Here is a 26175-nt window from a genome sequence, read left to right as displayed (position 1 = left end):
GCAGATGAACTTTCTTGCCAGAAGTTATGCTTCACAATAAAAGAACATTGGATTTGATAGCTGTTAAACATGGGACTATATGATATTGGGAAAGATACTGTTTCTTTGTAAATGGATCAGATGTTGTTGAAATCAATGTTAACACCCTCAATACATTGTAATCTATTGGCTTGTTTTGCATGGCCCCTATCCCTTATTGCTCTCTGATAGTACTGTGTATTATTGCTGTTTCACTGTTTTTCAAGGTCTCCTTGCTGACTGTTACTGCCATTTGCTAAAATCACCACAGGAAACAGGTCATGGTCAGTTATCAAACTTTGGATTTTCCCGAGATGAAATGAGTTGATTCTTAGGGCTGGTGATGACACTTTTTCATATTTTAATCAAAGAGGGGGAGATGTTGGGGTCCTCTATTATGCAAAGTAGAAGCCTCTTCATGTCCGGATAGCTCACGAGCTCGGAAACCATGTGCTGCAGATTCCTTTCATAGCAGAGTGCCTTCCTGGCATCCTCCCTGACTCTTCTTTTAAAGTGCTCGCCACAAATACATGCCCTCCGGCATAGGAGCTACCAGGTTTTTTAATCAGGTGTTGTCTGATAGCCTGATAGAAGCCCACTGCCCTATGTAAATGAGGCATCCTAAAAGTACCTATCAGCTAAGGCTTCTTCTGCTGTCTCTACACTATAAATAGTCCTAGTTTTACCCCAATAAAGTTGGAGCTAGAGCTGAATCACTGAGATCTGAGCTGAGTCACTTGTCTTGAGCTGTAACACTAAATCCTGTGATCCAGTCTCCCTGGGGGGTGCTATTCCTCCATCTCCGACTCGCGGACACCCTGGCTTTCGCTGTCCCTCATACGCTTCCCGTGTGGTCCAAGTGGCCAGTGGACCTCACATCCTGAGGAAGGTATACGGGTGAAATAGGGACGGGATCGACTGAGTAGACCTCAGTAGCGGAGGAACTTTCACTGCCCAGGAGTGCGCGCTGGGCCCCTGAGAGCCCAGTGCATGCTTGCCTATACTGAAGTGTTTAACTCTCACTGAAGCCAGAAGGAAATGTGTTGAGAAATGCTGGCTGGCATGAACCTTGAAGTCTGACCTGGACCACACGTTGGGTCTGGCTGCTGCATCCCTCAGCAGCTCTTCAAAGGATACCTTAGGCTTTTAGACTGAATTACTTTTGCTGGGCAGTCTTCTTTTAACTGTCCCTTTCAGGGCTGGGATGCCAGCTTCCTTCAGTGCTCCATCTCTACTTCTCTGTGAAAGCGGATCAGCTATTGACAACCTCTTCCTCTCCTGGGCAGGGAAGGTGGGTGGGGGATATCCCCGTGGCACACATGTGGTCACTGAATTCCTCCCTTTCCTTCCTTCTGCCACAGGCAGACCAGCAGGCTCTTCCCTCTGTGGTTTGACTGCCTGGTTTCTAGATAGCGGGTGCTTCTGGGCCTCTCACCTGCTGCCTGTCTATGCTGCTCTCTCCCCTATCACATACAGCTCCTGCAGAGTTCCCCTTTACAGCCTACAGAACTTGGCAGCATACAAAGAATAGACAGAGATTATTTCTTTAGAAACTGTTTATCACTTGGTTTAGTTGGTAAAAGTGCTTGGGTAAAAGCACTGTGACCTGAGTTCAGTTCCTGGAATCCATGGTAGAAAGAAAGAACTGTCTTCCAAAAAGGTGTCCTCTGACCTCCATATATATACGGTGGGACACATTTGCCCCATGTACGTACACATGTACGTACACACACACACACACACACACACACACACACACACACAAATAAATTTTGAAAATTTAAAAGCTGAGCATGTAAGTACATGCCTTTAGTTCCAGCACTGGGGAAGCAGAAGCAAGTGGGTACCTATGAGTTTGAGGTCAGCCTGGTCTACACAGCGGGTTCCAGGCTGGTTGTAGTTACAGGGAGACCTTGTCTCAAACAAACAATTTAAGGAATAAATTGTTCATCAGGAGCTGAGTGCATAGCTCAGTGATAGAAAACCTATCTAGTATAAGCAGATATCAGATAATTTCTCTCTTTCTCTCTGTCTCCTGAGTGCTGGGATTAAAGGTGTGAGCCACTACACCCAGTTTAGATAATCTCTTTCCTCTCTGTAAAAGAACTAATTGAAGCTGGGCGTGGTGGCACATGCCTTTAATCCCAGCACTTGGGAGGCAGAGGCAGGTGGATCTCTGTGTGTTCAAGGTCAGCCTGGTCTACATAGCGAGTTCCAGGACAGCTGGGGCTGGGAGACCCTGTCTCAAAAAAAACAAAACGAAACAAAACAAGAAAACTGAACAACTAATTGATAGCATAGCATATTAACTGGATATTTATACCAGCTATACTCCCCTAATGTCTTGAGTTGCTACTTGTCTCATGTAAATTAAGGGCAGGTTCACTGACCAGGGAAATTTAACCATTAGACTTCTCAGTGTGTCTTAACACTGTCATACAGGGGGAAAGTTGCTTCAGTTTTGAAGACAAATACTAGTGTTCTGGGAAGAAATGACAGTAAAGAATAATAATTCGACCCAGCACTCGGGAGGTAGGGACAGGAGGATCGCCACAAATTTGAGGTCAGGTTGTCTACATAGCAAGTTATAGGCCAGCTGGGGTTACATAGTGAGACTGTCTCAAACAAAATAAAATAAAATAACAAAAAATAAAAACAGAACTCCCACAGGATCCAGCAATACTACTACCTCTAAAGGAAATGAAATCCCAAGTGTAAGAGGCATCTGCACTCCCATGTTTAAAGTAGAACTATTCACAATAGCCAAGAAATGGAAATGCAACCTATGTGTCCATCAATTGATAATTGGGTAAAGAAAATGTATGCATAACAATGGAATGCTTTTCAGCTTTAAAACAAAACGAAAGCTTCCATTTGCAAAATACAGATTATTATATGAAATGGAATGCCAGGCACAGAAAGACAAATAGTGCATGGTCTCATCACGTGGCGTCTGAAAACATTGATCTCATAGAAACTGAGAACAGAAGGTTCTGAGAACCAGAGGCTGGGGGACTGCTGATGGGTAGAAAGTTAGAGATGGGAGAAATAAGTCCTGCTATGCTATTATGAGGTAGGGCAACAATAAATAAATGATAATGTGCCAGACAATTTAAAAAGCTAAAAGGACTCTGATTTTCATCATAAAGAAGTGACAAATGTTTGAGGAGATGTATTTCACCTCATCCAAACATTATGCAATGTACACACATATCAAAACATCACCATGTTTGCATGCATTGTGGCAGTTCCTAAGTGATGCTGCATTACAGTGATACATAAATAAAAACAGCCCGACTCTTAGCATCTGTTTTAGTGAACAGGAGACCCAAACTACTCTGAGCTCCTTCAGATTATCTTCAGAACTGTGCTGGTGAACAAGGACTCACTCTTTTCTTGAAACAGTATAGCCAGCATAAAATGGGGAAGTAAAAGTCAGACCCTTACAGAGGGGCTATGTCTCTTCTGACCCCATTGACCTAGAATAGAACACACACAATTACAAACAGATGTTATCGATTTAATCTCTATTGTTTACAACACAAATAGGATAAGTGTTGCTTCTAATGAATATGCAAAATATATACATACAGGCATTCATATTGCCCTGGGTCAAGGATGAGGAAGGGTCATGAGGTAGATTAAGGCTATATGCCCATGTCATAACAGGCACACAAGGTTCATTGAGCTTGTCTACATTATAAACATACCAAGATAAGAGTAACTTTTTAGTTGCAAGATTAAGTAAAAATCATCTGTCCAGAGCATGTCCATAGTGTAAAAGTCATTTCTGCAATGCATCAGCTTACATTTTCTAAATAAAAAAAAGAATAGCAATTCATCAAGCTGGTCTTGCCTGATTGAAGCAACCTCTCAGCTACTGTTCTGTTTGCATTTAACACAAGCTGTTGGCTTACAGTATGGTTTTCCACATGGTTACTCCAAGAAAAGATTTTCTTAAGCAAACAACTAGTGTTACTTTATCCCCATTGTGAATTATTTTCTATTCTGGTTTTGAATTCATCATTGGAAGTTGTTCTCCAGGTGTGTGATAGTCTAGTGAAGAAAGAAGCCTGCCAAAGGAGGGCTTAGACCTTGGGCCTGGGTAGACTGGTTGGTGTGCTTTGTTCAAATTAGCTCTCTGCTTGTTTGCTTTCTTACATACACTGAAGGCAAAGACCGCACTTTAGTATTTTTTATTTCCTTCCTATCACCTGAATTTGTGTAATATATATACATATATATATGTATGTATATATTTAAGTATATATACATATACTTAAAAGTTGGAAAATGGGGGGCTGGAGAGATGGCTAAGAGCACTGGCTATTCTTGCAGAAGAGCCAGGTTTGAATCCCAGCACCCACATGGCACCTAACAACTGTCTGAAACTCCAGTTCCAGGGGATCTGATGGCCTCTTCTGTCCTCCGTGGGCATTGCACGACATGGGTGCACTTACCTACATGCAGGCAATACATGCATACACATAAAATAAGAAAAATAAAAATAATAAAAGTTGGAAAATGGAAAGTAAAAAATCCCCCATAATTGCCTATTAATGGTTCCAAATACCTCCTCCCAGGACTTTCCCCCCATATTTAACTCTATGATGTCCTTTATCTGCATGTGTTTGAACCCACAGATGTGCTCATGATCTTGATCCCCTCCTCTAAAGCCTCAGGGTCCTCTTGGAGACCTCAATCTTTGGGCATCCCTAGATTCAATGGACCAGGAAATCCTGAGCCAGAACATGTCCCAGACTAACCACTGTTCTCACAGAAGCCAAGGAGATACTTTTGATACACAAATCAGGTCAGGTTTTGTTAACTCCATTCCCCACCTAAGGTAAGCACCCCACCTCTACCTCAGTGTCCCCCTCCACTCCTCTCTGACCTTGCCTCTGCGCTGCCTGGTTCCAGCCCTTTGGTCGCACAGCTTTGCTTGCACTGCAGAGGCCCTGCAGGTACAGCATCGTCCCTGTAAGTGCCCTTGCTCCCAGGCCTGCACATAATCGCTCCCTTGCCCTGTCCCATCTCTTTGCAACCTTAGACTTTCCTGGAAGGCTTTTCCTGAATGTCCCTTTAAAACTCACTCTCTTTCCTTGTCCCCAGAGTTCCCTTTGTTATCCTGCTACATATTTCTCTGGAGCATCTAATCCTATATTTAATTTATTTATTTTATTCATGGGTTTTCTTCTTTTCATTAAATGTAAGCTCCATTGGGGTGGGGATTTTAAAAAATTAATTAGCTTACTTTTAATTCTTTGGCATTCATACATAACGAATTTTATTCCTGTTAACCCCATATGTCCTGTCATCCTTGTCTCCTCCAACTGAAACCCTTTTTCTTCCCAAGTCTGAAGCTGGGGATTTTTTTTCCCTTTTATTTCCTGTCTTATCCCCTGTGTCTAAAACTTCAGGAAAGGCACTGTGCTGGGACGGGGAAACAGAAACTTGTGAACACAAGTAATGAGTGCACCTGCGCAGAGTGATGATGACGGCTGAGCAGGTGCTGAAGAGAAAGACCTGCCTCTACATTGCAGCAAGACTGACTGATTCTGACTTTGAACATCAGGACAAGGTCCACAGAGGGTGGCCTGCAGACTGCACCTTTGATGCTGCACACAACTACAAGACACAAATTGGTATAAAGCCCTCTGCAATGAGGTGTGCAGCAGGGGAGTTCTCTAGCACAGGCAGTTCTCAATCAACACCAAGGAGCAGAGTAGATAGGAAATTATGACGAGGAAAACCAGAATGGGACATGGTTCTGACTAAACACACCTAATAGAATGCTGGCTATAGAGAGCTGGTATGATGAGCATCATGTGGGATATATTAGTTACTTTTCTCATTGCTATGACAAAATACTTCACAGAAACAGCTAAAAGAAGGAAGGTTTATTCTGGCTTACAGTTTGAGAGGAAACAGACCATCATATCAGAGAAGACACAGCAGCAGAAGCATGAGGTGACTGGTCACATTGTGTCTGCAGTAAGGAAGTAGAGAGATGAGAGCTGGTGCTCAGGGGCTTCCTCCTTCTCTCTATTTTATTCAGACTGGGGCCCCAGCCCACAGGATGGTGCTTCCCACATTTAGGGTGAGTCTTCCCTTAAACCTCTGGAAATAGTCTGCCAGACATGGCCAGAGGTCTGTTTTTTGGGTAATTCTAAATCCAATCAAGTTGACAATGAGATTAATGATCACATGGAGGTGAAGGTGGAGGATGAACAATCTGATTAGACTTTAAGGGGAGGTTCTTGCTAAACCTGGATTTTATGGACAGGTACAGATAGACTGAGAAGAAGGTCAGAAGCCTGACTGAAAAGAAGCTTTGTTCAGGATAGGGTCTTAACAACTGGCTTCATTAAATCACAACTAAAACCATGACCATAATTCAAAATTAAATGGTAGACTATAAGGTTATCTCAGAAATACCATTTTGCTTTTTTTCTTTTCCCAAAGGCGTCCATCATGCATCAATATGCAGGCAGGCATCTATTTCTAGAGTGGCACGTGTCTTGGAAACCCTGCATTTCATTCTCTAGCTATGAACTACTACTCCATACGTTCAAATCATAAACAAATCACAGCTTTCTCTAGTTTCTTTAGAAAACTATCAAGTAATTTCCTTTATTGTTCTTTCTGGGTATAAAGAGCCATTCACCCTAAAAGGAGGTTGCGTTTTCATTCACTGGACAAGTATTCACCCAGGGTCTTCCCTGGGTCAGGAGTGGTGCTTGGTGGTAGGGGAGGCAGCTATGAAGAAGGCAGGACCTTGGCCCTTAAGGTCTCCAGTGGGGACAGGCAGAGCTGCATATCAATGCAAAGTAAAGAACTGTCTTAAGTCAGACAAGCTCCCCTGAGCCCACAGCGAGGCAGGCACAATCCTTCCAGGCAGTTGGGCAGAGATAGATAGAAAAGAGACACTTCAGACGATCAGCAGTTCACTTGGCAGATTAAGCAGAAAGAGCATGCTGGGTAGAGGGACATGTACAAAGCCATAGAAACAGGATTTGACCATCTGCCAAATGAGGCAGATTTTCTCAGTGAGGTGGGTCACAGGCCAGTTGTGGGGCTAGAAATGTGGCAAGCTATTTGCAGTGTTCCTGGGGAGAGGCCGGGTACCCTGAACCAAATTAATAGCTGCTGGGACACTGAAATGAATGAATTCAAGAAACAGTTTGGGGTTGGGGAGGGGAAAGCACCAAGAATGCTTGAAGCATTTTGTTCTTGGGACATGACTGAGATAGGGCACACCTTCCAATGACAGGAAACCATTTTATATATTCTGCTAAGGAATTTATGTGTTTGGAGTACAGTTTATTTGGGCTTGGTAAAGGAGAGAAATGACTCTATTGATAGGATCTTTACACTGTTTCAAAACAGAGCTATGTAAATGAAGTATAGCCTGTAGTCAATCGATACTGACACAGACTAATAAACCCAGAAGAGACTGTATTGTTTTCAAAGGCAGTGATTTTCACCATTCAAGTGGTCACAAACCAGAAAATCTAATTAAAGGTGGAAGAGAAAAAGATGAGAATGATTTACAAGAGATAAAGATTTATGAAACTCGATGGTAATCAGTATAAAGAAAGTGGTTAGAACAGCTCTTTAATTAAAGGATAACATTCCATTCTTTGTTTTTCATTGTTTAACAAACCTAAGAGATATCCAGTCTTCTCTCAGGCAGCAAAATGTTTAATAGCTTCTGATTATGTTTTTAAAATGGCAACCATGGAGGCGGACAATCATCAGTCTGTTTTTTCATGGCCCAACAACTCAGCTACAGAATGGCCAGCGCATCACTCCTTCCTATTAGGGCATATGCACATGTGCATTCACTCACAGACATACAGACACACTCACAAACACACACATACACAGGTACAGACACATAAAACTGCCCACCTCAAGAGCACACAGGGCGGTAGTGGCTCCAGCCACTGCTTCCTAAGCTCACTCAAGGCCTGGTAACTCACACAGCAAAACCCATTTCTGAACCAAACAAAAGACATTGTTACAGGAAATTGCAGGGACACTTTCTAGGGTTGGGTTCTCAAAATTATATTCGAGTTCAAAGTAATCATAAAAATAAGTAGAGCAAGTTTCTGATAGTCAACACTAAATGCTGTCTACTAAACTGGTCTGCTGTTGAGAGTGGTCAAAGTATTATTTAGCCTTTGGAATCAACCTTCCTGGAAAGTATTTCCTAGAGAATAACAATAAAAGTAACAAGCACAGCAGTGACAATAATGACTTTACATGGATTCGTTTATCATCAAATTTTAACTCCAGGAGGTAGAGACCAGTTTTACCGTCGATTTATAAGAAGAGCACGAGCATTGGTAGGATAGTGGTGAGCACAGCTGCCTTCCAAGAACACGAGGCCTACAGAGCTTTAATATTTGCTCGGGGCCATATAGCTTGGACATAGCTGAGTCCGTTCAAACTCTTGTATGCTCATCACCACATTCTCCTAACCTTTATTACCTCTTATTATACTCAGTACTTGCCAGAATCCCTCAGTTAGTGCTAATGCTTAGATGATACCCTAATTAATGAAATGTAGATGCTTTGTTTTCAGTCCTTATTGATAATCTTTCCAAAAATCTATCCTACCCAGTAATACAAAATACTGAGCACAGTTTTGCCTCGCACCAATCGCTGAGGGTCCTCTGTGGAAAATCACGATTTGGGCTCCCAGAGAGTCTTCCCCATGGAATGCTTACTAATTGTTCTAGAATCAATTTCACTGCCAGCTACCTAGCAGATTTCTCTCACTACCCAGCCTATATTGTTTCTTGTTTTGTTTGTATTGCTTTAGCAAAAACCAACAAGCAAACCAAAAAGTCACCCTTATCTCCGATCTTTCACTTCACAGACTAAACTTCCAGTATTTTGGGATCAGACATGTGGTTATTGTGGCTTCATGTCAGCTTGGCTCACCTGAATTACATTTCTTAGAATTTCCTTTCCTATTTGTTTCTGGTGAAAAAGGATCACCAGAAACATCTACATAGGAGACTTGGGGGAGTATTGAACGTAAATTACTGTGGAATGATCTTCAATGTATAGGCTATTTTCTGTTATACTTGGGAGGCTGGGCGTGTTTTTTGTAGCTAACACTTCATTGTTATATCTGCTGGCTTCCCTCCTTGATGTATTACAGCTGCTGGACCTGCAACTGGCCCCCTTTCTCTGGACCTTGGCTTCGCTAACAGGTCAAGAGCATACTTATTAATGACACCCTATTCTCCATCCGGGCCCTCATGTCATCAAGGCTGGAAGTAGTGGGGACTAATCCAGGTCCAGCATCCGAGGGGTCCTGCTTATACCCATGAGTTCTGGTATGTGCTTGTAGGATCCAGTTTTCCTTCACTGTCCCCCAGGCCTCTTTTAAATCCATCTTTCCAAGTGTCTGCCAAGTATGTGTCAAGCCCCAGCCTCAGAAGGGAAGACAACAGATTTACACAAATAGTTTAACCAGCTCTATGGCTGCCCAAGTTCCAATGCCTGCAACCTATCGTGTGTGTATATACTTGTGTGTGGTCTGCTTCTCTCTTTGAACCCTTACTGATAAAGGCAGATAAGACAGGGTTAAGAGCTGAAAGCATTGCATTTTGCATGGCAAGATCTTGGTGTGATTATTCATACTCAGAAGGGAGCTTCAGGAAAAGAAGGAAGGGTAAGGAGGAAAGGAGATGGGATCATGGGTGAAGAAAAAAAAAGTAATCTGTGATAATGTAATATATGTCTGTTTCATGTCAGGCACCATGCCTGATGCTGGAAATACAAAGAACAGTAATAGCCTTGGATCTCATAATCTAAGGAGGAGGAAGACTCTTACAGAGCTAGCTGTAATAGAATAAGTGCTACATAATTGTCTTGAATAAAATACTCTGGGCATATAGAGAAGGAAGTCATTAATTTTGTCTGATAGGATCAAGAAGAACTCTCCAGATAAGGTTCCACTGGTGCTGGGCTGTGAGGAGTGTAGGCCATTCCCTAGGAACAGGGGATCTCAAACTTCAGCAGGCATCAAAATGACCTGCAGGGGCCACTAGGCCCCTGCCCTGAGGCTCCATTCAGTAGATCTGACAGGTCCAAGAGTTTGTATTTCAAGTTTTCAGGTAATAGTGATGTTATCTGGTAGGGGCCCACATTCAGAGAGTCGAAGCTAAAGAAGGGCTGAGCCAGGAGAGGCAATGCCTCCCTCTCAGCCTTCTCTCTTGCTTTCCTGTCTTACTAGTTCTACTTATTTCTTCTCCCTCTGCACCATCTTGGATGAGCCAGATAGCCTAGTGTCTCTAAGGCATGGCCATGGAGATAGTCAGAAGGCAGGAGATATGTGAGCCTAGAGTTCAGGTAAATGCAAAGGCTTACCATGCTGATTTGGGTGTCTAAACTTAGTGACAGAGGGAGCATAGGGCAGAGAAGAGGCAGCAGGAAGCAATGAAGTAAGGAAGGGACATGGGAGAGCTGAGTAGAGTCCAAGATAGGAGAGGAGCAAGGCAGTGGGAGGACCAAGGGGAGGCTACAGGGGGAAGTGAGCGCCAGAGAGGCAACGGCCAGACAGAAGGGCTCGCCAACTGTCTCCAATGGCACAGGAAGGTCAGGTGAGAGATGAAGAGGCTGAGGTATTTGTCAACTAGTACAGCAGTGATGGTCTACATTAGAGCAGCTTCTGTGGGACTGCACAGACCCAAGCCCTCTGCAGTAATGCATGAAAAAGAGGTGGCGAGAAGATAAAGCAAAGTGGCCTACCTTCAGGAAGGGAAGGAAAGCAAGACACACAGTCACATATATGAAAGTAGAAGTAAAACTGTCTATGGAGAGGCTGGAGAGATGTCTCAGTGGTTAAAAGCACTTGCTCCTCTTATAGAAGACTCAGGTTCAAATCCCAGCACCTACATGACAGCTAACAACCATAACTCCAGTTCCAGGGGATCTGACGCCCTCTCTGACCTCCATAGGCATTGCACGATATGGGTGCATTTACATACATGTAGGCATAACACTCGTACACATAAAATAAAAATTAATAAATAAAAAAAAATTTTAATCTATGGAAACACTGCACTAACAGAGGAGGGAAGGAGGGAAGATGTTGGAAAAAAGGTGAGAGAAGAGGGAGGTATGGGGGAACCTGTTCAAAGCATAGCGCATGCTTGTATAAAATGTCACTATCAAAACCAGCACCACGTACAATGAATACAGACCAATTAAAAAAATTTAAAAAACCACTACTGGAGCTGGTAAGATAGTTCAGTAGTAAAGGTGCTTGACATAGAGTCTGACCATCAGAGTTTAATCCCTGGGACTCATGTGCTATGGTACACACACACACACACACACACACACACACACACACATGCTAAATAGATATGTAAATAAAGTTAAAACTATTTAAGTAAACAAAAAAAACAAACATTATTAGCCAGGCATGGTAACATACACTTGTAAATCCCAGCAATTGAGAGGTGGAGGGAGGAATTTCAAGAGTTCATGGTTGCTAATCTCTGCTGTGTATGTTCAAGGCTAGCCTGGACTACATGAAATTCTGTCTAAACAAAGAAACCAACCTCCAAAACATAGCCCTCCAAAACCAACAACAAAACAAAATATTAATAGAAAATAAAGGTGAAAAGAAAGTTATAAGCAAAGAGAAGCCTGCCTAGATAACATTAAGGGAGATGTTTGTTCTCAAACAAAAGACAGAGATTTGAGCTGGGCGTGGTGGCGCACACCTTTGGTCCCAGCACTTGAGAGACAGAGGCAAGCAGATCTCTGTGAGTTCAAGGCCAGCCCGGTCTACATAGTGAGTTCCAGGACAGCTGGGGCTACAGGGAGACCCTGTCTCAAAAAGACCAAACCCCCCCACCCCAAAAAAAAACAACAAAAAAAGACAGAGATTTGAGCATATTTTAGGGTCACTGAGAAAGCAGTGGAAGGCTGAAATTCAGGAGACCTAGGGAGTACAGAACAGCTCTAGATCCAGCCAAACAAGCAGAAGGTTCATTAGTCACAGGAGGGAGGAGTTGAATGTCCAAAGAGTGAAAACCTACATCTCTGCCCAATAGATTCTATTTCCTCTGTAGAGGTAAAAAGCAAGGGCATACCTTCAGAGGGAGAAAGAGAGATGAGGATACGTGGGCAAGAAAAGGAAGGAAAGGGAAGAAAGGAGAGGGCAGACGGCGAGGGACAGAGGCACCCAAGGGGTTTGCAGTCATTACTTGAGGTGGGGCTGTGTGTGTGAGAACACTTATGGAATCATCCTGTTTAAAATCCAGTTGAAGTTTCCCCTCCATAGAGTTTTCTCCGCCAGTGATCAGCAGTCAATACACAGGAGCATTACAAGGTGGATAGCTGATTCAAGGCAAGGCAGAAGCATCCAAACACAAAGAACAGAAGAAAACCCAGATGCCTGGGGAAGTGAACATGTCTGATGGTCTGGAGGAACTGCATTTACATTCTTCATTCGGGAGAGAGGCACACAGCTGGACATAAACTGGCCACTCAGAAGAACAGGCAAGATTAGAGACACAAGCTATTGGGTCACCCACATCGAGGGACTGGTTCAAGCCAAGTTACCCATGGCACAGCCCAGGCACACCATGGAAGATGAGAACAAAGGATGGAGGCAGGGAGAGCACTCACTTTAGGGAGCAATGGAGAAATCCAGCTGACAGGTGGTCTTGGAAGTAAAATAGGAGGAGAGATTATCGTCATGAAAATCAAGAGCCCTGAGAGCCCAGCTAGGACCAGAACTGAGGAGGCCACAAGGTTTGACAATTCAAGGCCATCTGTGGCACTGTCATGAACAGTTTTTGTAGAGCACAGGGTCAAAAAGCAGGTTACAATGGGACTGAGAAAAATTGGGAGGAACTGGCTGTAAACAGATGGAGCAAGGCTTCAAAGAAGAGTCAGGATCACAGAGAGGCCTTATGATTTTTTGCCCCTGCAGGGACGACAGTAAAATTGAGCACCTGGGCAGATTAGCATGGTTTATACAGGCTGACAAGAAACAGTTGTAAAGAATTGAGAAACGAATGTAAACAGGGCAATGAGGTAACATGTTTGCTTATTGGTTAGCAAACTTCTAACAAAAAAGACCATACTGGGAGCTGGAGAGATGGCTCAGCAGTTAAGAACACAGGCTGCTTTTGCAGAGGACTGGGCTTTAGTTCCCAGTACCCACATGGTGGTTAACAACCATCTGTACCTCTAGTTCCATGGGATCTGACTCTCTTCTGACTTTGTGGGCATTGCATAACATGCAGGTGATACACTTATACACATAAAATAAAACAAAAATATTGAAAACATGACCATACTGATGAGAATGCATATAGACTCGCAAATCTTTCTATATTTGTCAAGTAAGTCTGACCATGCTGCTCAGGCTGTGTATTAGTCAGGGTTCTCCAAAGAAACAGAACTGGTAGGATGAATATATATGTATAGAGATTTATCAGCTTAGCTCACAGGATAGAGTCTGAGTAGTCCAACAATGGCTGCACCACACTGGAGAGGCTGAGAATCTGTAGTCGCTCAGTCCATGAGGCTGGATGTCTCAGAAGTCCAATCTGGCACTGAAGGTCTGACGAATTCCCAAAGATCAGCTAGTCTTCAGTCTACAGCAGCAAAATGAACTCACCAACGAGAGAGAAGGCAAGCAGCAAGAAGCCAGGCATTCTCCTCTGTCCTGGCCTTTTATACGGGCTGTCATCAGAAGGTAACACCCACATTTAGGGTGTGTCTTCTGGGTTCAGATGATCCAGTCAAGAAGATCTCTCTCATTTCAGTTAATCCCAGATCTAGCCAAGTTGACACCCAGGATTAGCCATCACAGGCTGTATGTAGGATAAATTAGCAGCCACAGTATTTTCATTATAATAAAGAAAGAAAAAAGGAATTAAGCATTCTCTTTGTTCATCTAGAAAAAGACACATGAGGAGACTATGAGGTGCCAATGATAAAGTGAAGGCAATAATTAATGAATTTTTTTAAACAAACAAAAAAATGGGTGGAGGCAGGGTTCCCCCATCTTCCCTAGTATGACCTTCAAGAAATACTTCTGCTTGAGCTGCTAAATGCTGGGACTACATGTTTGAACCATCAAATTTTGCTAGGAACAAAATAACGAAGAAATCTGAGAGCTGGCTCTTAAATCACTGTATCTACCACAGAAGATTGACATATCAAATATCTTAAAAAGAAAGACATGCAAAATATGTTAACAGTATCTAAAACATGTACTTACACGGATTAGTGTGTACATATACATATAACAGTAACTATATATAGTATGTAAAGCTGTAAGTTACAGGTAACCAAGAACAACATAAAACAATTCTTGTCTCTAGCCATGAAGATTCTGTTTGGTCAAGTGCAAGTTCAACTGATTCCTACTTCTCTCACTCCCCACAAAAGAACCACTTTGGCTTTCTGCACATAAATTTAGCACTGTTTACCTATAATTCAACATTGGTGATCTGTAAATGTATCCTTTTTTTAAAAAAAAATTATTATTTTTATTTCATGTGTATGAGTGTTTTACCTGCATGCATGTAAGTGCACCTGTGTCATGCAATGCCTATGGAGGACAGAAAAGGATGTCAGATCACCTGGAACTGAAGTTATAGATGGTTGTTAGCCATGATGTGAGTGCTGGGAACCGAACCCTCTGCAGGAGCAGCTAGTGCTCTTAACTGCTAAGCCGTCTCTCCAGCCCCCTCTTTGAGATTTTTAGAACATCTACTTGGCACCTGCAGTGATTTCCAACTACAGTGGTCTTTAACTTGTATTCATTTTATATCTATATGAGAGTAATGAAGTTTCACTTTTTCCGAAAATGATTTTTTAACAGCTGCAAACATTTAGGGAAAGCCAATTTTAATGTTAAAACAGATTATGCTAGAATATGGAAATATATGGTAAGCTACAAACTTTTTAAAAGATGTACTATTTCTGATGCCAAAAATCGATTGGTATACTTCTAAAAATTGAAAACTATAGACCAATTTTATTTCTGAATAAAAATGAAAGATAGTAACTCTCATAGGTTTAAACTGACGCAGTTTTGCAATCCCCCAATTTTCCCAAACTTTAATAAAGGAAAAAGAACATAGTCAATTTTCTGGGATGCCTTCCTCACAAACGCGACATTTATTCTCCAATGCATGGTAGCAGTATACACAGCTCCCAGTTGTGCTAAACAGGTAAGAAGTTGAAATCTCAGAGCGTTCATCTTCCAACGTTCCTCAGCCTGTGGTCTGTCTTCGGATCAGCAATAACTGCCTCAACAGTCACTGCCTCATCACTTTCTGTCTGTAGCGCTCTGAGCTTTTCTATGAGCAGTGGTCCCAGATTTTGAGCAGCTTCATTGAGAACTACATTTCCTACATCAAAACCAAGAACATGTTTGTCTAAAGCAATAGGCAAGCCTTTTTTGTTTGACTTGCTTTATCAACTGAATCCTTTGATCCAAAATGTGAATGCCATAGGCATACCAGGTAATCACAACCCCGAATAACACTGACCGTGAAGAAGAGTAGCCAAAGCCAGTACCCCAGCCTTAAAATTACAACCAAATTGGTCAACAGCTCTGCCATTTTCAGTTGCACTGTCAGTATTTTTTCTTTTTTTTTGCATGGTCAGGTACTAAGAGCTTGTGTTTTTTCAAAATCATCTCCATCTTCAAGTCTAACAGCTAATTCAAGAAACAGTGAATTGCCTCTTCATATTCCAAGTCTTTATTTACTTATTCATTAGTTCTGGAGAAAGAATCTCAAGACTCACTCATGCCAGGCAAGTACTAAAACCACTGAGCTACAACCTCAGCCTTGGATCCTGAAATCACAGTTGACATCTCTGAGGTACTTTCCAAAGAACTTGGGTCAGGGCTTTGTGTGTCCCAGGCTAGCTTCAACCTTGCCTTATAGACAAGGATGACCTTGCAATCCTGATTCTTCTGTCTCCACCCCCAACCCAAGTGCTAAGATTATAGGCATGCCCCCACCATGCCTGTTTATGAGGTGCTGGGGACTGAACCCAGAGTTTCGTACGTGCTAGGCAAGCACTATACCAACTGGCCTACATCCCCAGCCCCTGTCTTCAGTTTTGTAGTGTCTGGTGTTCTGGTCTAGAGGTCCAACGATAAAGTTTTAAATTTGGTTTTATCTTTAAAGTAGAAGCTGATAGGATTGCAGTAGCTGAGAGCAGGCAGCTTATGCCAGAACAACGTCTCCCTTAGGTCTCTGTATTTTATGTGTTGAATGTTTTGCCTGAATGTATGTGAGTGCACCTGTGTGTGTGCTATGCCTGTGGAGGCCAGAAGAGGACACTGGCGCTGGAGTTATGGACAGCTGTCAGCTGCCATGTGGGTGATGGGAACCTAATCCAGGTCCTCTGAAAGAGCAGCCAGCGCTGAGCCATTTCCCTAGCTCCAATTTTTAAAATTCTTTATCAAATTGTTTTTACATATCTGCGGTTTTTGCCTTTAAACAAACTAACAACAGCATAAATGCATTAATTTGCAGAAAAGAGAATGCAACTGGAGATGGCTGTTGGGGGAACGAACCAGACTCAGACAGCAAATGCTGCATGTTCTCTTCAAATGTGGACTCTATATTTAAGTTTATGAGAGAGAGAGAGAGAGAGAGAGAGAGAGAGAGAGAGGCAGACAAGGAACCATGAAAGGAAGAAATCTCAAGGGAGGAGGAGAAAGGGAGGAGAGACAGTAATGGAAAGCATGTGACATGAAAGCGTTAGGGAGGGCTGGGGGTACCAGCAAGAGGGGGCAAATGGTGTGTATGCAACTGTTGTGGGGTGCTTCACCAGAGAAGACCACTCAAAGTTTTGCTGAATGAAAGTCTTGCTGGCCAGCAGCTATACAAGGGTGTCGGAACCCAAGTGTGTAGCCCCAAGCCATCTCTAGGGTAAGCTTTTATATAGAGAAACCATAATTGGGGTGAAAAGTTTAAGTTCCCAAGCTTACAGGTGTAATACCCTCTTAATTTCTATTCTATTAAGTAACAATTATTATTTTGCAGAAGCAAGCTAAGCATAACTTACAGAAGCCATAAATCTGCAGTTAGCAGGTGCTCTCCAGGACACACTGACCTGTTCCCAAGACAACTGGGTCCTGCTGATGTGTTCCCATACCCTGGGCCAACTGCCTGATAATTTCAGAGACTAGAGTCAGCCTAAACTTTAACATGGCACAGTTATGGTCAAGAAGGTTCCCTATTACACATATATGGAACTCTCATGCTATGGAAACAGGCATCCAGAGGCAGCTTTCTCTATAGACTATGAAAGTGAAGGGGAATACTTGTGGTGAAGAAGAGGCCCAGCAGGAGGGGGGAGTGAGGTTAAGGGAAGGTGATGGTGATGAATATGAGCAAAATCTAATGATATACATGTATTGAAATGTAAAAAAGAAGTCTGTTATTTCCTATACTTACTAACAAATTAGTTAAAAAATTTTAAAGAAGGTCTGGTGAGATGGCTCATTGTTTAAGAGTGCTTGTTGTGTTAAGTATGAGGATCTGAATGCTGATCCCTACTATCTACATAAAAAGTAGGGTGTAGCAGCACACACCTGGAACCTCAGCATGGGGTGGGAGGTGCGGACAGGCGACCATGGAAGCTTACTAGCTGCCAGTAGTAAAAGAAAAAATGTCAATTACTACTGTCCTTAGACCCAGTGGGAGGCATATTTTCTAGAGTCTCAGAAAAACTCACCATCATCAATAAGTCTGGTTGGTTTCAGATAAGGTTTGTACCTAGAACTTTCATGAGACCAAAACGGGCACCTAGGAGCTGTTTTTGTTTGTGTTTTGCTGAAAAGCACAGACTCCTCACTTGGGCCCACCAGGTAACTAAAAAGCGGGATGAAAACCTGGCATCTCTGTCTTCATTCTGTGTCTCTCTTTACTTTGGATCAGACTCCTGCCTACCTCTACCCACCTAACCTATTTCATCCCCCTTCAGAGGTGAAGGCAGAGAGAACTCACTGTCCTAAACTAGCAGTCACCGTGAATTCCAGGAAGAGCAAAATCTCAGAGGACAGCCAATCCCTACCAAAAGAGAGCAATTATCTGTGAGTGGGAAGCTGTACCCTGGAACAGAAGGAGTCATCTTGTAGGGACCAAACTAGTCTCCTCAGGTGGTAACAGCCATTAACAGATTATCAATTTGTCAGACACCTTGCAGGACCAAAGCTGAGGCAATGGCAGGTGCTTGCTATGGACACTTCTTGCTCCCTGCCTCAGTCCTTCCTGTAGTTAAGTCTAAATCTCTTGTTAGTACACCCAAGATGTACTTGGGGGTCACTGGACTCCTTTACCAGTTCCTTTTCTCAATGCACACCGACTGAACTTCCCCTCTCTGCTTTTCATCATTACTCTTCTCTTTAACTGGTGCCCTGGGATAGGTGGCCAAGCCTAGCCTACTGGGGAAGCCTGAGTCATGGCTTTTGCCCTTAAACTCTGGTTAAAAGAGGGAAGGCTGGGCTGGAGAGATGACCTAGCAGTTAAGAGTATCTGCTGTTCTTTCAGATGACTGGAGTTTGGTTCCTAGCACCCATGTGAGCTCCAGGGGACCCTATACCCTCTTCTGGCATCCCCTATCACCTGCATTCACATGCACATATCCACTCATACACACACACACACACACACAATTAAAAATAAAATGAATCTTTAAGAGGTGGGAGGTGGGGATAGATAGGAAAAAAAAAGGATGAAAGGTCTCTCTGTAGCCATCTCCTTCCCAAGCACCTTTTCAGACATAGGACTATCAATGCTAGGTTCTTTGGAGGCAAATGCATGACCTGTGGTCAGAAATATCCTGGTAGATAGGGAATTAAATATTTTAAAAGAAGGCAGATTTCAAACACTATACTAGAAAAATGTCTAAGCTGCTTGTAGCTTATTTTCAAGCACTGGCTTTCTATGGCTAGACTAAATCTAATCCAGTGCTGGCCTCTCTCTAAGTGGCAAAGATAGTTAGTTACAGGGTCTTTGTATCAGTCACAGAACCAAAATATAAACTGACACCAAACGATGCTGTTACATATGCCTTCCTTGTTCAAAGCTAACAAAACTAGAAGGTAAACTGACAACAGTAAGTGCAGTTGATTAGTATTCCTTCCCATAGTAAACACATCTTGACATCCAAGCTATTTAGAGCAACTCTCAGTGGACTGAAAGGCTAAAATAAATAACATTAAGGTTAATATTTCCTACTTTGCTTTCATGCTGAAGACCCATGTCACCCTGAGAGGAGAACAATTTGCACCCCTTGAGTATAAACTCTCAGGAACAAAGACCCTGGTATCCTTTTCTTTTCTTTTTTCCAGCGTGCTCATCCTGTTCTTCAAAGTGAATTAGTTACTAGTGCTCCACTATAAAGGTAACTTTCTCTTTTGTCTTCTTTGCAATTTCCTCCTCTGGTAGTGGTCAAGATCTCCAGCCTGCTTGCCTTATTTGTCTCTCTGACTCTAAAAAAATTGTCCTCAAGTTCCCCTCTGAGTCCATTTCTTAATTCTTTTATCAGTAACACCAAGAATCTGCAAACAAGAACCCTGTGCCCATCTCCCATCTCATCTCCATGCTCCAGTGACAGAAGTAGCCTTGAGGTGACTGTGAATGAACAAAGTTTTATCTGAAAACCAATACCACTGTTCTAATCATGAAATCATATTAGAGATATTCCCTGTAAAAACAGGAATTATGGGGGCTGGAGAGATGGTTCAGCAGTTACAAATACTGACTGCTCTTGCAGAGGACCTGAGTTTGATTCCCAGCATCCACATGGCAGCTAACAACTGTCTATAACTCCAGTTCCAGGGGATTTGACGCCCTCTTCAGACCTCCTCGGGCGTCACACAATACGGATACACTTACATGCATGTAGGTGATACACGCATACACATAAATAAAAAAAATAAAATAATAAAAATTTAAAAAAACCAGGAATTATGGATGGGCTCTATTAATGTTTATTTAGCAATTTTCTAGAAGCTTATATACACTAGAGATAATAGGTATAATGTTGTAAGAAAGGCAAGAATCACTTGCTCCCAGGTAAAGGGCTTGTACCAACTGCACCTTCATCTAACACCTGCAAAAGATTTACCTAAAAAGCTATTCAGTTTGACAAGAGAGTTGGGCAAAGTGGCTGGATACAAAACAAAGATCTAAAAAAAAATCAATAGCTTTCCTATGTACTAACAATAACAATTACAAGATGTGATGGAAAAAAAAGAACCCACTTACCATGTGTAAGAGGTAATCTGTGAAGGAAAAAATTGGCTGAAAAAAAGATAATAGAATAAATGAAGAGGCAGTAAGAAGTTTCCATAGTCAGACAAACACTTCATAGCAGTGTCTCTCTAAACAGGGTCCTGGGAGTGCTGCCTCAAAGTCCCATCACATGCTTATGTAATCAGAAGGGAGGGAGGGAATGTGTTCAAGAAATGAATCTCAGGCAAGGTATGGTCACCTATAATCATTGCAGTGGGGAGGCCGGGGCAGGAAAATGGTGAGAAGCTGCCCTGGGCTATACAGCAAGGCTTTGTCCAAACATAACCAAAACCAAGAATGACAACAAATCCCGAAGAAAAGAACATGTCAGCACACCTCCCGTGTAGTGCTGGTTCACAGTGAAGCTAGGCAATCACAACCTTTTCATTCAGGTCTCATAAAAGTCCATGGAGGGAGCTGCCCTCACACATGTTAAAGTACATCATCCTCTTAAACATAAAATGTATCATAAACTTCAGTAGTAAAAATAATGTGGTATTGTACAAAAACCAACAAATCAACAGAACAGTAAGTGTAGCCCTAAAACAAACTCTTAGTTCCAGAAATAAAATTGTTTGTGTCCATCACTAGAACACTGCTGTACTTTTGCCCAATAAATTTGGAGAGTCTGCTTGGAATGCTCAGATGCTACATGGCACAGAAGCAATTTAGGGACGTGTGTGTGTGTGTGTGTGTGTGTGTGTGTGTATGTGGGAGGTCAGGGGTACATCTCAGAGGGAGAGAGCAAACCAGCAAAACCAGAGGCCACACAATTCCCAGTTGGGAGACGTGTCCCATAGATGAAAAGGTGTGATAAAAATATCTAAAAGACCTGGGACCAGGTTGTTTCTCAAACGGGCAACTTTCGGCAGGTGCTGGAACATTGAGGAACTAGGGATTAGATAGTTAAAATAGCTAGTGAGGGGCCAGGCGTGGTGGCACCCACCTTTAATCCCAGCACTTGGGAGGCAGAGGCAGGCGGATCTTTGTGACTTCGAGGCCAGCCTGGTCTACATAGTGAGTTCCAGGACAGCTGGGGCTACAGGGAGATCCTGTCTCAAAAAGACAAAAAAAAAAAAAAAAAAAAAAAAAAAAAAAAGCTAGTGAGGAATACCCACGAGTCTACAGTAAAGTTTAAGTGAGGGTTTCTCAGTAGAGGGACTGTTGACATCCTGTGCTGCTTAACACCTTGTGTGAGGACTGACCTGTGTGTTGTAGGATTTTTAGTTCCATCCCTGCCTCTACCTGTTAGATCCTCACAGTACTCCCATCCTCACAGTACTCCCATTCCAGTTGTAACAAGCAAAAATACCTCCTGGCATTGCCAAATGTCCCTGGGGGTCGGGAGAAAAAAAATCTCCTGTAGCTGAAAACAGTTGTAACGGAATCAGTGAGGAAAAGAGCAATCAATTAATACATACACTGGGAAAATAAAATTTTAAATGAAAAAAAATCATTTATTTCATTCCCTATATCATGCATACAAAATAATGGTTAACCCTGAGTTCCAATTTGATGGGATTATGATCACCATGGGCATGTCTGTGAGGGATTTTCTAGATTAGGTTGTGATGAGAAGACACACCGTAAATATGAGCAATACCATTCTGTGGGTTAGAGTCCCACACTGAATAAAAAGGAGAAATGTTAAGTGTGAGCATTTATTTCCCTCGCTTCCTGACTGCAGATGAATGTGACCAGGAGCCTCCAGCTTCTGCCACAATGCCTACTTTCTGTGAGGGGCTGTATCCTTGAACTGTGAGCCCAAATAAACCCGTCCTCCCTGAAGTTGCTTCTTGTTTGATATTTGATCACAGAAGAGAGAAAATTAACTTATACAAGAGCACAATAACCTGAAGCTACAGCATGGCTTGGAAATATAGGCAAATGTGTAGCTAATATCTGGCTAGGGGAGCGTTTTCCGTTTTTTTTAAAATTTCATTTATTATTTTTATTTCACATGTATCCGTGTATTGCCTGCATGTAGGTAAGTGCACCCGTGTCATGCAATGCCTGGGGAGGACAGAAGAGGCTGTCGGATCCCTTGGAACTGGAGTTATGGACAGTTGTTAGTTGCCATGTGGGTGCTGGGATTCGAACCCAGGTCTTCTGCAAGAACAGTCAGTGTTCTTAACTGCTGAGCCATCTCTCTAGCCCCTAGGGGAGCACTTTCTTAAGTTAAAAAAGACAGGAAGAAATTACAAAATACAGATCATTTGGGGTACATGAGACTGACTAGTTGGAAAATTAAAGAGTCAATGATAATCTGGGAAAAGACATAAACAATATGAAAAAGGGTGATGTCAGTCTTTATATATAATGGCAGTATAAAATTGTGGCTAATGTACCAGAAGGAAATGGTCAAAAAAGATGTGAGCAAAGTTTTTACTGGAGAAGAAACACAATATTCAGAAAGAGCACACAGAAAATTTGCTGAACTTTGTGAAGTTTTCATTTTCTTCTCTGTCCAAGATGCAAAGATCTTCTAAAAATAGATACTTAACACAAGCATGGGTATAGATAAGTGAGTATAATCTATACTGCTGATGATAAAAGAGCCAGGCCTTTGGAGAGCCTTTGAAAAACAACTGGCTAACACATATCAAGAGACTTAAGAAATCTCCTATCTTCTGACTATAAGTTCCACTTATAGTAGGTTAAATTTGGCTACCACCAAAAAGATATGTCCAAGGCTTACTCTCCATTTCCTTGAATGAAGTCCTATTTTGAAACAGGGTCTTTGCAGAGGCAGATATTAAGAACCTTGAAAGGAAGTCATCACGGATTTAGGGTATGTGACTAGTGTCCCTGTAAAGAGAGGAGAGCAAAACACAGACACACAGAAAAGAGCAGAGACAGAGTGATACTGTCACATCAGGGAAGGCCAGATGCCACCAGAAGCTGAGAGAGTCAAGGAGGGATTGTTCCCAGGAATGTCTGAAAGGAACATGACCCTTTGAAGGGCCAGCAACTCAATTTCTGGTCCCCAGAGCTGGGAGAGAATACGTTTCTTCCATTTTAAGCCACCAGGTTTGTGGTAATTTGTGATGTCAGTCTCTGGAAATGTTAAGGAAACAGTAAGAGATATGAACAAAGGTTTATACAGATGTGCTCATGCCTGCATTGGTTATAACTATAAAAAATTTGGAAAAACTTGAAGCAATTAAAGAAGACAGAGGAAAGATAAAATTATAATGAACCTGTAATATGTAGCCATTAAAATATGTTTTGAAGACTTTCAAAAGCTTTTGAAGATTCTTCTATGTAGATAGTCAGGTTACAGTGCTGTTAGAAATAAAATCTGACTTTGAAGGGCCCTACCAATACCTCACAGAGAACAAAATGAAAGTAATTTGGCAAGGTAGCTTTGACTTTTGCAAAAGGGTACATTCTGTCATTCAGATGGAGCAAGCACACCCAGGATGGAAGTTTGATAGGTTTCTATCCCTAATAAGAGAGTACTGTGTCTTTTCCCCATTAGCTGGGGTTTGACCTTAAAGTATTTCACTGTTGGCGACTTTAAAAAAAATTGCAAAGGAAATGAAGGAGAAGGAGGAAAGGGTTAGCCGAAAGGGAAAAGGGCTCAGCCACCCCAGGTCACCAGGATCTGGCACTGTAGCAAGGTTTTTACATAAACAAGTTTTACCGAGTGTGGGGGGGATTAAAAGATTTGAATTTCTTGTCCTAAGCCAAAATTTTATAGTGTTTGATAGAAAAGAGTGATGATACTGAATGTTTCTTACAGATGTGATCCCCAAGGGGAACTACCAATAATATGCATATTTATTGCTTTTATCAATAACATGGAGAAAAAACGCACATCACAGATAGCATGAAGCCAATGACAGACTAAAAGAAGCACATCTCTTGTCCTAACTATTCAGGAGGCTAAGGCAGGAGGATTGCTTGAGTCCAGGAGTTCAAGACCAGCCTAGCAACATAGCCAGACTCAGTCTCACAAACAACAAACAGTCCCATGACCTAGAAGAGTTTATTCCAAGAAGCATACAGTTGTTATCCATATAAAATATTTATGAGTTAAAGATGAGCTCCAATAATATTGAGAAGACATTTAATAAAATGCAGTGCTCATTCTTTACAAAAAATTTGGAAAAACTGGGAACAGAAGAATTCTATGAATCTCAATCTCTCTCTCTCTCTCTCTCTCTCTCTCGTTCACTTTCTCTCAAGCCAATATCATTCTTCAGCATGAGAAGAACTCTTTCCACTTAAACAAAACTAGAGTAAATGAATACTATTATCATGTTTATTAACACTGTTCTAACAAGACTTACAGAAATGGAATGTCAGCAAAACCAGTAAGATCAGAGAACTGATTAAAATATTATTGAAATTAATGATCATTCATATAAAAGGTTAGATAAAACATGAAATTCAAACATCTCAGAATCAGAGAGAAAAAATAGAAATAAGTTTATAACAGTAAAAAAAACATAAAATATCTGGCCTTATCTGTAATAAGAAACGAACTGAGCAAACTCACAGAACTCTATTGAAATATGCAAAAACCTGAGTAAATATTCCTGGAGGGCAAAACAGAATTATCACACCTTCTCTTCAGAAAGATTGTAAGAGCCAGAGGTGGTTGATGAATACAAGGAAACTGTGTTGTCTGGGCATCTCAGGGTGGTTGCACATATGAACCCACAGCACCTATGACAGTATGCACAAGAAGTATGCAAACCCAAGTCAAACAGGGGCCCATTGTGGATGGAGCAGGTGGGCAGGGAGGCCCAGTCCTAGCTGAGTGTCTAGTGGCAACTGATGGATGCTGGGAGAGGGATAGTCAGTTTTCCTTACTGGTATGATGCCTGACCAGACTCCAGGGCATAGACCCACACCCAGGAGCACAGGCGAGGTATATAGGCCTTTAGAAAACAAACAAATAAATAAATACATGGATTTAAAAAACCCTCAGGGAGATTAATTTGGAATTTGAAGTTATTTCTACTGTTCTCCAGGCATGTTTTAAAAGACACACCTACACATGGAATTTATAACTAAGCTTCTTTTTAAATCTCTTTAAAATCTCCTAAAATCTAGTTAATAACCTTGACAAAAGTTTTCTTTGGAGATTTACAAATAAGTCCTTCAATGTCTCTGCCTGTTCTTTTAATTAGCACTTAATTACTAAGGAAACCTTAAAACTGAAAGATTGTTTTAAAAAGGATTTTCCCCCTAAGCACTGTGATTACTATTGTTTTTGTATTTTAGATCAGCTAATTTCTTCAGGAAGGGGGAAACCTTCGTAAAGCCTTGAAGTTATTTAAAAGAAGTACCCATTGAAGCCTTATTTGCAATTACGTATTTTATATTATTTATTTTTTATCTATTTTGTGTTGGGGCCTGTGCATGGCAGGACCTGTGCATGGAGGTCAGAGAACAACTTTCAGGAGTCTTTTCTCTCCATCTACATGTGGGTTCCAGAGGTCAAACTCAGGTCATTCGGCTTGGTGGCAAGTGCCTTTGACAGCTAAGCCATCTTGCCAGCCCATTAAACTATATTTTTATATTGGCACAGAGACGGTTGATTTCTAGGTGTGTGCTGTTTTTAACTGCCAAATAAAAAAGTACATTTTCATGGGGTTTTGTTATTGGTGTTGTGTTGCTTTTTTGAGACAGGGTCTCACCATGTAGTACTGAATGGCCTGAAACTCACTATGTAGACCAGGCTAGCCTTGAACTCACTGAAATCTGCATGCTTCTGCCTCCCGAGTGCTGGGATTAAAGACATGCTCCACCATACCTGGTGTTTGCATGATGTTCTGATATATGTATTAACATATGCAATATTTCACATACTACTTTTTCTGGTGAA

At 41.9% G+C, this 26175-nt stretch overlaps 1 protein-coding gene across 1 annotated transcript in view; it reads right to left on the bottom strand.

Moving 5' to 3' along the window:
• Tmem150c (transmembrane protein 150C) overlaps nt 1–26175 on the bottom strand; it is a 96555-nt gene that overhangs the window by 50375 nt on the left and 20005 nt on the right. The gene's annotated exons all lie outside the window — the stretch shown is intronic.

Source organism: Nannospalax galili, unplaced genomic scaffold (genome assembly GCF_000622305.1).
Source record: "Nannospalax galili isolate Female #2095 unplaced genomic scaffold, S.galili_v1.0 scaffold763, whole genome shotgun sequence".
NCBI classification, from domain to species: domain Eukaryota; kingdom Metazoa; phylum Chordata; class Mammalia; order Rodentia; family Spalacidae; genus Nannospalax; species Nannospalax galili.
Note: the sequence above shows the minus strand (reverse complement) of the source record. Positions and strands in the feature narration are given on the sequence as shown.